A 12,571-nucleotide genomic window follows, 5' to 3' on the forward strand; every position below is an offset into this window, starting at 1 on the left:
ATGTTCTGCCTTCCAGGGCTTAGCTAAGTTTTTCAGTTAGACTTGAACAAAATAAAGTCTTCACCTTCCCACGTTAGCAAATTCCCAAACTGGTCTTTCTAGGACGGTGCCAACGAAGAGAACACTGGGTGTTCACAGACTCTGTCAACAAGCGAAAGATCTTTTGGAATGACTGACAGCAACGGGGCAGGGGTGGGGTGGAGAAGGAGAGACAGGGGAGGAGTGGGTGGGGCGGGGCTTATGCAGGCTGGAGAGAGAAAAGCCCGAGAGGCAGGTATGTACTCTCACTTGCCTCCTCGCCTAACCACCCTGAGCTGGGCTAACCACACCTTTAAGAACACAATGTTGACATGGTTCATACACGTACCTCAAAGAATTTTATTATTTACATTTTATTGAGATTATATGTTACCACATTGTACAAAGAATAAGAAGGGTTAGACATATCCCCATTTTCACCTTTCTTTCTTTTTTCTTTTTTTTTAAGATTTTATTTATTTATTTATTTATTTGACACAGAGAGAGAGCACAAGTAGGCAGAGCAGCAGAAGGAGACGGAGAAGCAGGCTCTCCACTGAGCAGGGAGCCCGATGTGGGGCTCGATCCCAGGAGCCTGGGATCATGACCTGAGCCGAAGGCAGCCGCTTAACTGACTGAGCCACCCCGGTGCCCCACTTTTCACATTTCTTTTGAAGCAATTAGGTACTTACTGTGAGTTCTAAGATAAGAGTAGGTAGCATCTTTGCCTGTAATAAACCCTTAAAACAAAACAAAAACATTGTCCACCAAAATATATTATATGCCTACTTTTTGCCTCAGCAATTTTACTTACAGGACATTCCCTTCAAGACATAGTCACACAAGTATGGATCAGTACTCACACAAGACAGTTAACTGTCGCTTGTTTATTAAAACAAAAAACCTAAAAGCACACCAAATACTCATTAAAAGAACGCTCTGAGAGTACATTGTACAACAGGATACTCTGAGGCAATTTAAAGGATTAATGTAAATCTAGATGTACTGACCTAGAAAGATACTCAAATCTAGACTTCAGTTAAAACATAGACAAGTATATTAAGAGCCTACCCAAAGGAAGGTGTTTACTTGTATGTAAACGTCTAGAAAATACACAGAAGGATGTACATCAAACTTAAAGGAATATATGGTGGAAGGGACGCCTGGGTGGCTCGGCCGGTTAATTGCCTGCCTTCGGCTCAGGACTTGATCCCCGTGGGATGGAGTTCCTCATCGGGCTCCCGGCTAAGCTTCTCCCTCTGCCTGCCACGCCCCCTGCTTGTGCTCTCTCTCTAACAAATAAATAAATAAAATCTTAAAAAAATAAAACAAAACAAACAAACAAAAAACCCTGGAATATATGAAGGGATCATGGGGTTCTTATGTCCTTTTTTTAAAACAGGCTGCACACCCAGAGTGGAGCCCAAAGTGAGGCTTGAACTCACAACCCTGAGAAGGTCTAAGCTGAGATCAAGAGTAGGAGATGAAGAGTTACCTAGGCTCCTCATCTTAAGTCATTAAAAAAAAAAAAAACAAAAAAAAGAAGAGATGATTTTTTTTAACTTTAATTTTTTTTTTAAATGAAAATAACACACAGGCAGTTGTGTCTCTGTACTCCAGGAACAATCGGAAATCAAGGAGACAGATTCATCTACAACTGCCTCCAAAGAACAAAATATTCAACAGTAAATTTAATGGAGGTAAAATACTTGTATGCTGAAACTAAAAATCGATGCTGAAATAAGCTAAGACACACGTAAATACACAGCAGGACCTCATGCTTTTGTGAACTGGAAAACTTAGTATTGTAAAGATAGCAACACTGCCCTCTACAGAATCAGTACAAGCCCTAGAAACAGCTTTCTTTTTTTTCCCAGAAATAGAAAAACTGATCCTTAAATTCATATGGAAATGCAAGGGGCTCTGAATAACCAGAGCATATGGAAAAAGAAGAACAAAGTTGGAAATTCACATTTCCCTATTTCAAAACTTACTATAAAGCTACAATTATCAAAACGGAGTAAACTGACACAAGGACAGACATACAGACTAATGGGGAAAAAAAACTAAAGGTCCAAAAATAAATCCTCAAAAAAAAAAAAAAAAACCCACAAAACTAAATCCTCACATATATGACCAATTGATTATTTTAAAGGGTGCAAAGACCATTCAATGGGGGAGAGACCCTTCAATAAATGGGACAACTAGATACCCACATACAAAAGAATTAAATTGGACTCTGACCTCATACCTTACAAAAAATTACATCAAAATGGATTAATACGCTAAACATAAGAGAGAAAAACACAAAATTCCTGGAAGGAAACATAGGAAAAAATCTTCTTGACTTTGGATTAGGCAGCAATATTTAGATAGGACATCAAACGCATGAGCAACAGAAGAAAAAAACAAAATCACTTGGACTTCATAAAAATAAAAAATTTCCGTATGTCAAAGGAAATTACCAAGAGAGTGAAAAGATAAGAATGGGAGAAAATATTTGCAAATCATATACCTGACAAGAGTTTAGGATCCAGAAGATATAAAGAACTCTTACAACTCAACAATAAAAAGGCAACCCAATTTATTTTTTAAAAGAAGACCCAATTTTAAAATGGTCAAAGAGGGTGCCCGGATGGCTCAGTCAGTTAAACGTCCGACTCTTGATATTAGCTCAGGTCATGATCTCAGGGTCCTGGCATCGAGTCCCACATCGGGCCCCCTGTCCAGTGGGGAGTCTGCTTCTCCCCCTGCCTCTGCTCCTCCCCGGCTTGTGTTCGCTCTCTCTCAAGTAAATAAATAAAATCTCTAAAAAATAAAAAACCAAAAATAGACAAATTTTAGAATTGATATTTCTCCAGAGAAGATACACATATGGCCGGTAAGCACATGAAAAGATGATCGATATCATTTGTCACTAGAGACACGCAAATCGAAACCACAATCGAGTACTACTTCATAGTCACAAGGATGCTACAATAAAGAATAAAAAAGGAAAAACACGTGTTGGTAAGGATGTGGAGAAACTGGAACTCTTCATGGGAATAAATGGTACAAGTCTGGGGAAAACAGTTTGACAGTGTCTCAAAAAAGTTAAATAGAATTAGCATACGACTCAGCAATTACACCTCTAGATACATACTTAAAAGAACTGAAAACAGGGACCCAAATACTTATGTTTATAGCAGTGTTATTCAAAATAATCAGCAGGTGGTAAAAATCCCAGATGTCCGTCTACAGATAAATAAATTTAAAAACTATAGCATACCCATACAACAGAATACTATTCAGTCGTAAGCCACAGCACGGGTGAGCCCTGAAAACATGCTAAGAAGAAGGCGAACAAAAAATATTGCATATTACACGATTGCATTTATAGGACAGATCCCGAATCAGTAAATTCAGAGAGACAGCAAGCAGATGAATGGTTGCCGGAGGCTGAGGGAGGAAGGAATAAGGAGCTACTGCTTCACGGTACAGGGTTTCCTTTCAAGGTAATAAAAATGTTTGAAACTAGACAGAAGGGGCCGCTATGCAACACTGTCATGTGCTGAATGCCACTGAAATGTTCGTTTTTAAATTATTCACTTCTACGCATATGAATTTCATGTCATTGAAAACAAATACTACTGAAAAAAAATAATACACGAGAAGAGCAAAACAGTAATTCCCCATGAGTCACGTTCTGCTGGAGCAGTAAGATGGTGGTACCAGTGCAGAAGGGCGCCTTCTGCATCCAGATACCTCCCTGGGGAGCAGTCTGGATGGATAAAGGACTGTCACCAGGGAAAATGACACATACTCAAAACCAGTGACTGTTCATAAGCACTGGCTCTGGGGGTTGCCTGAGGAACAGTCCAGAATGAGGGCTGAGAGGTCACACAGCCCTCTCTCCAAATTTCATCTACAGCGATGGACACCTCAAGGCGTCCCACACCTTCCTCTATAGGGGCAGAAAGAGAACAACGGGCACTCCACCACCCACACAAGGACCCGGGGCAGGGACCTGGGAACGATCCACTGATCTGGGATGAAAGTGGTTTGTTACCATTTTACCAATCTCTAGAAATTAACATCTCCCCATTCCCTCAGCACGGTCCTCTGGGGGGTCATCTATCAGGAAACACCTCCTCAGCAGCAACAGGATGGCTGTGTACTTGACTCTCCGAGTCTTATTCTTTTTTTGTGGTGGTGGAGTTTAGCGGGGAGGGAACAGGGGTGCTCCTGCCAAAGCACGAAGTCTCCCCTGCAGGGTGCTTGCATGGCAAGAGAAATTCACACCAGAAAAAGCATTGTCCTTTTAGTCACTCATTTTCTGGGTCCTATAAATTAAGTCTTCGTTAAATTACTCCTTCTCTCAACAGGTACCAACAAATGCATTTTAATTTAAGCTGTCTGCTTTGGCCATCTCCACGGGACTATCGGGAAACGAGAACTTCAGCTCAAACGGCAGCCTTTCAAAACTCCTTAAAATCGAAATGCTTCTCGGATAAGAAAGAATGACGACTTCAAGTTCTGTATCTTCACTTGTTAATTCTCTTGATGAGAACAAGCAGGTCATCGATACAAAGTAGCAAAATCAAAAGAGTTTCTGGGATAAGAGTAACAGGGATCTCGACTCTCCCTATTTTCATGTTTAATTGTCCACATTCGTCCTCATTTCAAGTGTCACTATTACATATTCCTAATGCTATTTTAAAAACTCTAGACACTAACAGTTGAAACCCCATTCAATATTTTTAAATACTGAAAAATATCTACACTTGTTGATCTCAGTATAAGAAATAAAGAAAAAAAAAGGCTCGTGAATTCTCCACTTCATTGCACTGGATCTCAAGACCTTTTATAAAATATAAACCAGCTTAAGCTCATTAGCAATTTGAGATTTTACAGTGTTTCTGCTTCCCTTCAATCCTTGGCAGGGCCTGTTTCCATCACTTTCTGAAGAGTTCTTAAAATGAGAACCCTCTGTTAAGGTTTAGATTTAGAGACTTACAAAGTCAAAAAGAAATCATAACTCCTGCACTTTTAATCATCCATCCTCCTGGTCGATGATTTACCCCGTACTTCCCACCAGGAAATGAAGAAAGTTTTGAGAAACGAGTTATTCCCAATGTAAATCTCCAGTCAGCCTCTGTCAATCATGTTAGCCTTTCCCCCGGGGTAGCCTTTCTCCACCTCTTGCCTGAAAACTACACTACTATTTAATTGCTTTGTGACTTCACATTTTATTAAGAGGCAGAAAAAACATAAAGAGCTAAAACAAGGAGATAAGCCCATGGCCATAAATTGTTCCCTTAAGCAATGAAACTTGCTGCTCTGGCACAGTAAGGTGGGCATTGTGAAAATGCCCTGACAAGGCCCATTCTGCAGGAGTCCTGGGTCCCCATCACTTACAGAAACCCCTCCGGGTCTCTGTAGTGTGGCGCCATAGATCAGAACCTGGGGCCAGTCAGCCACCCTCTTCCACTGCCAGCGTGAAGGGCACAGCCCGCGACTCACTGTGCCCTCTGACCCAGCCCACCCTGTAGTGTCTTCTACTCTCATGAGCCACCCCCGCCCCCGCCAAAAAAAAAGAGGCAAAAGAGAATGAGTGGAGAAAAATTCTATCCCCAGACAGCACCCCAACGTATGAGCCTCTCTCCCCAGAAATCAGCCCACGTGGTCTCTAACCCAGGGAAAACATCTTCGCTGAAGGCTACCCTCATCAACGGAGAGGAGGATCCCCTTTCCCACCCCGCTGGCTTCCCTTCTGAGCCCCTATTTCTTCCTTTGCCTCAGAACGGAAACCCTTATCAGATTATACCACATTCCTGAGTGTGCCCGAGCCCCTGCCCTCTGGAAGATTACACCCAGTGACTCAGGCAAGCCAAGCAGGACTTGGGATTTCAACTGCCCTGGGAAAAGATCAATTAGTAACTTCTCTAGCATGCTGCCAGCTAGGAAACAAAGGCTTCGAGTGTTGTGAAAGCCTACTGATGTGTATAAGAAAGTGGGTTTATGACATTGTTCCGGAAAAGCATGCAAGTATTTGCAGGGGGTGGGGAGGGGAGAGAGAGAGAGAGAGAGAGTGAGAATGTGCGTGGTGCACGCGTGTGTGTAGTGTGTGTGTGTGTGTGTGTGTGCGTGCTGCATACATACATGCATATGTAAAAATCTAAGCATAAAAAAGCCTGGCAGCACAGATAATAAACTTAGAAGTGGTTATATGAAGGTCTGATCCAGAAGGTGAAATCCAAGTCAGGTGTTATTTTTCTGTGCACGTGTTTTCTGACAATGGGTAGGTCTCGATTTTATCGTTAATTTTAACGACAAAAGGTAAAATCTGGAAAAGAATGGTGACCAGTCTTTCCAAACCAAAAATCAGAACACATGATCTACACCGAGGCATATTCGTCTCTCCTCTAAATGCAAGAGGCAGTTAAGGAAAAGTAATTTAGTCAGTGGAATGTGGAAGTTTCAAGATTTCATTAAGTTTTTAAGAAACAGAACACAGAATATCTAAAACAGGATTGCCTAAAATATCCAGCTGGTTTAGCAGCATTCGATATTGAAAAAATGCAGCAAGTACTTAAGTTGGTTAACATCATGTCTTCCTTCAAGCCATGGGAAGTGACCCCAGGAGCATTCCCTCCTGGTCCTGGGCCAGCAGGCTCATGAGCAATTTGGCTGAAGTCAATGAACAGTTCCTGCACTTACTTTTTGCAAAAGGACTACCCAAGGAATGATGAACAAAGAAACAAGAAACAACAACAGAGTCCCGAAGGAATTTGGGTTGGAGCACTCTTAAAAAAAAACAAAAACAAAAACAAAAACAGCAGACAACAATTGCAATTGGCTACTTCATGTCTTCACGTGCAGAAAAATTAATTTGCATTTGTATTTCAAACTGTACTTCAAATTCAGTTTTACACAGAGGAAATATTTAAAACCATGAAATAAAACCATAAAACAGCAATAACACAACATAGGAGAATGCCTACGCAGGCTGTGGTTGGACATGCGGATATTCATTCGTTCTTTCTACAGATGTTGCAGAACGCCAGAAACCGAGCTGCGAACACCACAGACTCAGCCTGTTCCCAGGGAGCCACAGGCTAGCGAAGAGAACAGGACAAAGTCAATCAACGCAAAGTAACTGCATACTGGTAAGTCTCAAAGGGGATAAAAAGGGCTTATGGGATGGAGAATGCCAGAGGGAATGACCGAGCCTGGACACCAGAGCACTCTCTGAGAACCGGAAAACGACAAGGACACAGAACCACTGACATGCACTTCTGTGCCAGGGGTCGATGTCTAAGATCTTTGCATAAATCGACCCACTTAGGCCTCCCAGCAGGTCTGAGATAAGTAAGGACTATTATGATGACGATGGTGATGTTCCAGGGGTCCAAGGGCACGGAGATGGGGAACGGGAAAGTCAGAGGGACCCAAGCAGCCTGCTCTGGGGTTCTCGCTCGGGAACTGCATCTCTGAACAAGACAGAGTCGAGCACGAGCGTGTGAGCACAAGCGTGAGTGCAGGCGGCTCTGTGCACACGCGTGTGTGTGTTCACAAACAAAGGAAGAGCTCCTGCGGAATCCTGGGGGGCAGGAAGATGTTGCACGATCCCTGGAACGGAAAGGAGACCAGGGGTGCCGGGACACCGTGTTGGAGAGTAACAGAGGCGAGACTGGAGACCAGGCAAAGCGGGGTCACGTCCGGCCTTGCAGGCCACAGGGAGGAGACTGCCAGGACGGCCCAGGAAGGGTGCACCGGGACGGGGCGACACTTGAAAGAGGTCATTGTACTGTGCAAGGGGTGATACTTCCAGGCCTGCCTGCTTCCTAGTTAGTCTGCATGGGGACCACAGGGAAAAGATTTCACTACCAAAAATTAAATATTTGCTTCCTTTTAAAAACACCATACAGAAGTCAAAGATCATGAAAACTTGCAATAGTTTTATAATAGAAAATCTTTTATAATAAAAACCCTCTTGCACATCAGTAACAAAAAAAAGCAAATGTCTCTCTGGAGATACGGGCAAAGGACAGGAACGGAGAATTCACAAAAGGAGAAAAATTAATGGTTCATAAATATATGACAAATGTTCACTTGTCCATAAAACTAGACAAAGGGTTTTTTTAAAATTCTATTTTAATATTAAGAAGAGTCTGGGGAAAGTATCTCTTGCATACTGTCAGTGGAATCTGTAAACTGGTTCAGATTTTTCAGGTAATAGAGATCAAAAACCTTTCCTGAATTTATATTAAAGATCATTAAAAGCAGCCTCAAAAATAGTTAGGAGCACATGTACTGACACATGTTATGGTGACAGATGGTGATAAGCACTGAGTAGTGAATCAGCTGGTCAAATCAGCCCATTGTATACTGGAGACTAATAAGAACACTGTATGTCAATCACACTTCAATAGTAAGAAAATTCATGCCGCCATGACCACTGATACGGAGAGAAGTTTACAGTATATCTAGAAAAGCAAGTTGAAGGGCGCCTGGGTGGCTCAGTCGGGGAGCGTCAGACCCCTGACTGCAGCTCTGATCATGATCTCGGGGTTGTGGGACCGACCCCTGTATCGGGATCTATACTCAGTGCAGAATCTGCTTGGGATTCTCTCTCTCCCTCTGCCCCTTCCACTGCTCTCTCTTTCTCTCTCTCTAAAATAAATATATAAATCTTAAAAAAAAAAAAAAGAAAGAAAGAAAGCCAAGTTACATTTTTATATTTGAAAATCTTATTTTATATTTAAAAATCATATACATACAGTAAAGCTTCTGGAAGAACATTAACAGTGGGTATTTAGTGGTGGTAGGATTATGCACGTTAAATACATCTTTTTTGGGGCGCCTGGGTGGTTCAGTGAGTTAAGCTTCTGCCTTTGGTTCAGGTCATGATCCCAGGGTCCTGGGATCGAGCCTCACATCAGGCACATCTCTCTGCTGAGCAGAGAGCCTGCTTCCCCCTCTCTACCTGTCTGCCTACTTCTGCCTACTTGTGATTTCTCTCTCTCTGTCAAAGAAATAAATACATAATCTTAAAAAAAAAAAAAGGTCTTTTTTGTCTACTTATCTTTTATTTTTCTACAGCCAATATACACTGCTTATGACAGTAAGCAAACTAAGCAAATAAACTATCGAGATCACCACATAAAAAGGCTAAATTGCCTAGTAGAGGGGGTCACAGACAGGAGACGGTATAGACTAAAGATGAAACAGGAAACGGTATGGTAGAAAGGGACTTCTAGAAGCATCTACGTAGTCTGAAACTTCGTTTCACAGATTAAGAAGTCATCGACCCTCTTCCCACTTCACGTACTCTGTGCCTGATGATTAGCACAGCCCGACGAGGCTCATTAAACCACCCTGCACCGTGTGACAAGAGTGTGTAAATAGGGTCACTGCGGTTCTCAGTCTCTGAGCGACATCATCTGGGCCCTGCCTCTGGGGCCACAAAGGCAGCGCCTTGGATCCCTGGTCCACTTCACACCTGGGCTACTCTGATTAGTTCCTGTTTCTCAAACCAAAAACTGCAAACCCACCGCTCTTACCCTCAACAAATACTTTCTTCTTTCCCCGTTCTGGAGTTACATTCAGGTCCTAAGTCTTGGGCGCCCTCAAATACTCCTTTGCAAGGCAAAGCATCTGAGTCTACACCCGCTGTCTCTTCCTCCCTCCTCGCTGCAAGAGAAAGCACCCTCCCCCCCCACGTCCCCCCAGCCCCAGGTTGCATCCCGCTTTGCTCCTGCCTTTTCTAGCATGTTCTAGAGCTGGGGATCAGCCCCTGTCCCTCCCTCAGCTTTCCAGTTTGACACGAAGCACCAAGAATGAGGGTTTAGCGGCAGAAAGCCTGGGTACACACCCAGCTCTGCTACCGACCACTTCCATGAGCTAAGTGAGTAGGTCACTTAATTCCGCCTCTATGAAGCAAGGTTAATGACAGCTGGTCCAGCTCCTCGTGGCTCTGTCGTGAGGATCCCGCGAAGTAAGGCGTGGGAAAGTGCTCCGTGAGCTCATAAAGCACTTTCGCATTCTACTGATTTCACACGCCTGTTCTTACTGTCTCCTCAATACCTGGGACCAGTCAGCTCCCGCTGGGGCAGGAATGGCGTATGTGTCACCTTTAGCTTCCCCACAGTGTCAACACCAACGTCACAGCTGTGTGAGCACTTCAACTCTTACCGTGAATGACAAATTTGGTAATTGTATGTCATTGCAAAAAAATACAACTTTTTTTCTTAAAAATTATAGAAGCATGGACCTTTTTTTTTTTTTAAGAGTATTTATTTTCAGAGAGAGAGAGAGAGCATGAGCAGGAGAGGCAGAGGGACAAAGACTCTCTGGCAGACTGTGGTCTCATCACAAAGCCTGAGGCAGACCCCGACCTCACAACCCTGAGACCTCACAACCTGAGCTGAAATCAAGATTTGGATGCTTAACCGAATGGGCCACCCAAGGGCCCCTGAGCATGGACTTCTGGAGGACAGTACTAGCCAACGGTTACCTGAGCACATACCAAGAGGCAGCTATCACCTAGCAGCCCTGTGAGAGAGGCTCAGTATTATTTCCATTTTACTGATGGGAAGACTGAGGGAGAGTAGCTCAGCTGCGATTTGAACCCAAGCATCTAGCGCTAGTGCCCAGGCTCTTCTCACCCACTGTCCTGAGACTCCTTTGTGACAAGGACTGAAGCAGAGAGAGAGAAACCAGGTAGGAGGCCGGCTCTAGAGTATGAGAGGTGGGCCACCCGGAGTCTTTTAACAAACAAACGAACTTACTCAAATTGATAACAGCCAGTGTTGCTGAGGGCTTCGGGTGATCGGGCACTTCCCTATGCTACTAGTTAGAATATAAACTGGTACGGCCTGTTGAGAAGACCATTAGCGGAGTGAATCAGAAACCGGAATGGAACATTCCCACATTCCTGCTGACTCAGCTGAGCCCCTCGGAGCAAGATGTCCTCGGGAACTAAGCGTGCATGTGCATGACAGTTGCACACAATGAGACAGGGCAGGGAAGCCAGAGTGCGTCACTGTGAAAGTGAACAGCACACACGTAAAAAATGATGCTATAGATAAAGAGGAATAAGCATTTGTGGTTTCCCCCCCCAGGTTTTATTTATTTCTTTGAGAGAGACAGAGAGAGCGCCAGAGATGGCAAGAGAGAGCTCCAGTGGGGAGAAGCAGGAGAAGCAGACTCCCCACTGAGCAGGGAGTGGGGCTCGATCCCAGGACCCCCAGGATCATGGCCTGAGCCGAAGACAGACGCGTAACCCACTGAGCCACCCAGCGGCCCGAGGAATAAGCATCTTCTTAAGGAAAAGAGATATGCAAAATAAATAAATAAATAAATTTTTAAAAAGCCAACCTTATCTAACCGGTTCAAGTTCTGAATGGGTTCACCAGCCGTGTGAGCATGGGTAAGCCATTTCATTTCCCTGCACCTCCGTTTTCTTACGTTTAAATGAGGATAATAAAAGAGACACTTCACCAGCTTGTGAGAATTCATAAATTAATACATGTCAGGTGCTGGGGACAGAGCCCGGCCTAAAGCAAGCCTGTGGTAAATGTCACTCGCTTTGCAAATATCTAGCAAGTTGGCACGCATACCACTCACGCACAACACACCGACCCACGTCATCACAAATATTTGTAATAAAAAATATTACAAGTAACGCATCTAAATTTGAACACAGATTTTCTCTGGAAGTGGAAGGACAGACTTTTATTCCCCCTCCTTTTAAATTCTCTAGAGGTCTGAAATTCTCTTTACTCGACGAAAGCCAGCAATATATTATCACTGAAGTATCTCCATTTTTTCCAAGTGGCCTTAGTAATATCCCTTTCCGTCTATTCACTTTCCCTAACATAATCCACTCCATGCATATTGTGTTTCTGGAAATAGGGTACTTCTCCTGATTTAATCCGAGGAGTAATACGTTTTCCCCTTTATTCTTGAGAGCCAAGCAGCTAGCTCATATTTTATCCTATAAAAGTCTCTCCTGCCCTCTTACACATTTGCGGAGGAAGAGCGCTCCGCAAGGCTTATGAGAGCATTAAAGCGGGGTTGGGGGGGTGGGGTGGGGACTGGATTAAGGGCTCCAAAAAGCAAAGGTCAAGGGGACAAACAGGACAACCTCGGGACAGCCATACGGAAAACGTCCACCTCACCTCAGCCAGGTCAGGCCAGAAGATGACTGTGATCAGTGTCCCAGCCCCATGGACGCTCTCCCCCGTGTGGTCCGAAGACGGAGGCAATTCAGCTGTTCATCAGGCCGTCCAGCCGGGCGACGATCATTCTGAAAGGAAAGGAAGCTTGGTGAGGGAAATGTCGGGGAGCCATATCCTTGCCAGGCCTGGGACCTGCGGGAGAGGGGAGTCCGTTAGTGGCTGCGGAGTGGAGACATGAGACTTAAGTCCTTTCCCCGGGGTGGGGCGGGGACGGGGGGCGGAGGGTGCAGCCCAGCATGACAGAGGGCCCACGAGAGGATGCAATCGGGGGTGTCCTTTGCTCTCAGGACAAGCTTAGTGGCTCACTCCCAGGGTGCGTCCCCGTCCCT

The 12,571-nt window shown here is 44.2% G+C and overlaps 1 protein-coding gene across 3 annotated transcripts in view; it reads right to left on the reverse strand.

Annotated features, from left to right (window-relative positions):
• KANK1 (KN motif and ankyrin repeat domains 1) overlaps positions 1–12,571 on the reverse strand; it is a 192,433-nt gene that overhangs the window by 116,110 nt on the left and 63,752 nt on the right. For all 3 annotated transcript variants that reach the window (XM_045065053.1, XM_045065051.1, XM_045065052.1), the window contains exon 2: positions 12,183–12,310. The gene's annotated coding sequence lies outside the window, so the exon portion shown is untranslated. The remainder of the gene's footprint in view (positions 1–12,182; positions 12,311–12,571) is intronic.

The sequence above is a fragment of the Mustela putorius genome, unplaced genomic scaffold (genome assembly GCF_011764305.1).
Source record: "Mustela putorius furo isolate JIRA1106 unplaced genomic scaffold, ASM1176430v1.1 tig00003854_pilon_pilon_pilon, whole genome shotgun sequence".
In the NCBI taxonomy this organism is placed as follows: Eukaryota; Metazoa; Chordata; class Mammalia; order Carnivora; family Mustelidae; genus Mustela; species Mustela putorius.